General features: G+C 41.4%; 1 pseudogene; it reads left to right on the forward strand.

Moving 5' to 3' along the window:
• Positions 1-1,160: 1,160 nt before the first annotated feature.
• On the forward strand, positions 1,161-2,017 carry LOC133088380 (CBY1-interacting BAR domain-containing protein 1-like; annotated as a pseudogene).
• The last annotated feature ends 923 nt before the right edge of the window (positions 2,018-2,940 follow it).

Consider the following 2,940-nt stretch of genomic DNA (forward strand, 5'->3'; position numbering starts at 1 on the left):
ATTGTCATAAATATTCTTGAGCTTTGTTCTGGGTCACAGTTAATTTACTTGGATACTGTTTGTTCTTGCTTTTAAGATTTGTTAGGCAAGACTGGAGAAGTGTTTTAGACCAATTATTTCCTATGATTGATGAAGACACTTCAGTGAGCTCCATCTGTTGCCCTACGAATCATGAAGTTTTCCAGTCTGACTGGAGAGAAGAGAGGCTGCCATGCACTGTCACCTTTAACCTGTTCAGGGGGTTCTTTCCCTGGCCTTGGGTAGTTTCCTCACTCCCGTTCACTCATTAGCACTCTGCTAAAGAAATAAAGGGACTGGCTCAGATCTTTGTGTTCTCTTTCTGTGCAGCTCTCTCCTCTGCAGCACTTTAGGGTGGTAAACTCCAGGCAGCTTTTTGTCCTCAAACTCTCAGCTTTGTCTCTTCAACTCAGGGTGTTGGCCAGACTCTGCCTCAGTTCTTCCTCCATACTCTATGGCCTGGAAATCCTCTCAACACAGAAATCTAGGGAAATTCATAGGGCACACAACATCTCTCCCCATCTTCCGGGCATCACTGTCCTACATTCACTGATGTTAGTGCCTTGATAACCCTTATTCCATATATTTTGTCCATCTGCGTTTTTTATTTTTCAGGTTCAGTGATAATTCTGTTCCCAGCTACTCCATCTTAGTTGGAAATGGATATTCCTAAGTGTAATCATTCTGATCCTAAACGACAACTGGTAAGTCTCAGCATTCTGAGCACTGAATAAGCAACCACAATGTTCATACAATCACATACAATCATGGAGTCTCAACTATTCCTCTGTGAAATAACCCATACATAAAGAAAAAAAAAAAAGATGTCTTTGACCTGAACTGTTGTTGTTGTTTAAAGGGTATTGCTTTCAGTAAATATTTTACACTTTATCTTTTTAAAAATTCCTTTTTAAAATTAATATTTTTCATAGTGTTCTTGAGTAGTGATATTTGTTAAAGTGCTGTGCATTAATTTTGTTTTGCACTGCCAAGTTAAAGCCCTTTTCACTAGACTGTAAAGGTAAATCTAGAAATTAATTATTTTACATTTATTTCTTTTTAGAATCCAGGATGGGCCTGGGTGCCTCGGAGCCCCTGTCTTTGGGCCCCAGCCCGCAGTCTCTGGCTGTGTGTGAGGCAAGATGTTGAGGTGCAGCTTGGAGAACCAGGATGCTCAATTGTAAGATACTGTCACAAATGTGGAGAAGTATTTTGGAGAGCTGTGCTAAATCTTTGCTGCTTATGTGCAGAAAACTGCCAGACTGGGATACAAAGCAGAGCTCCTGGTGAATGAAATCAATGTGTATGCCTCTACAGATACCCCAAATTTAAAGCAGGGCCTGAAAAACTTTGCTGACGAGTTTGCCAAACTTCAGGATTATCGACAAGCAGACATTGAAAGACTTGAAGCCAAAGTAGTTGAACATTTGAAAGCTTATGGAACCATTGTAAAAATGAAACGAGATGACCTCAAAGTAACATTAACAGCAAGGAATCAAGAAGCTTTTCAACAGTTAACTCAGAAAGAATATGTCAGAGAAACCCATCTGACTGACATGTTATTTCACAGGCAGAAACTGAATTACAAAGAGCTACAAGGGATGCTACCTGAACAACTCGTCATCTGGAGGAAACTATTGACAATTTTGAAAAGCAGAAAATAATGGATATGAAGACTATATTTTCAGAATTTGTCATTATCGAAATGTTATTTCACAGCAAAGCTTTAGAGTTCTACACTGCTGCCTACCAAAATATACAACAGATTGATGAAGAAGAAGATTTAGAGGTTTTCCAAAATTCTCTGTATCCACCAGATTATTTATGTCATTTAGATATCGTCAGAGCAAATTCAAAGTCACCTCTTCAGAGATCACTGTCAGCTAAGTGTTTATCTGGAGCAGGACAGGTAACTACTTGTTGACTAAGAAAGGATCAACAAGCAGAAGAGGATGATGAAGAAGATGAAGACTTAGATGTTATAGAAGAAGAAAATTAAATTTCTTAAGTAAACTTTGCATTTCCATTTTCATCTTAAACGACTTGAAATCCAGATTTACTAAAACTGTAAAACTTTACACTGGATTCATAAGTTAAACCTCAAAATGAAATCTTACTGGAAATGGAGAAATTATTAAAGGAAATTTATGCTGACCAATAAATAAATAAATAAATAAATAAATAAATAAAATTCAGGATGTGTCCATGTAAACTTTATTTTAGAAGAATAAACAGGGGGAGACCTTCAAGATGGCGGAGGAGTAAGACATGGAGATCACCTACCTCTCCACAAATACATCAAAAATACCTCTACATGTGGAACAAATCCTACAGAACACTGGCAGAAGACCTCAGACTTCCCAAAAGGCAAGAAAATCCCCATGTACCTGGATAGGGCAAAAGAAAAAACAGAGACAAAAGAATAGGGACAGGACCTGTACCTCTGGGAGGGAGCTGTGAAGGAGGAAAAGTTTCCACACACTAGGGAGCCCCTTCACTGGTGGGGACGGGCAGTGGGCAGGGGGGAAGCTTCAGAGCCACGGAGGAGAGCACAGCAACAGGGGTTCAGAGGGCAAAGCAGAGATTCCTACACAGAGGATCATTGCCAATAAGCACTCACCAACCTGAGACGCTTGTCGGCTCACCTGCCGAGGCGGGTGGGGGCTGGGAGCTGAGGATGGTCTTCGGAGGTCAGACCCCAGGGAGAGGACTGGGGTTGGCTGTGTGAAGACAGCCTGAAGGGGGCTAGTGTGCCACAGCTAGCTGGGAGGGAGTCTGGGAAAAAGTCTGGACCTGCCTAAGAGGCAAGAGACAATGGTTTCAGGGTGCACGAGGAGAGGGGATTCCTTCTCCATCTGCCCACAGAAGGCAGAGCACCACCTAAATGAGATCCAGAGAAGGGCACAAGCTGCAGCTATCAGC

The sequence above is a fragment of the Eubalaena glacialis genome, chromosome 3 (assembly GCF_028564815.1).
Source record: "Eubalaena glacialis isolate mEubGla1 chromosome 3, mEubGla1.1.hap2.+ XY, whole genome shotgun sequence".
NCBI classification, from domain to species: domain Eukaryota; kingdom Metazoa; phylum Chordata; class Mammalia; order Artiodactyla; family Balaenidae; genus Eubalaena; species Eubalaena glacialis.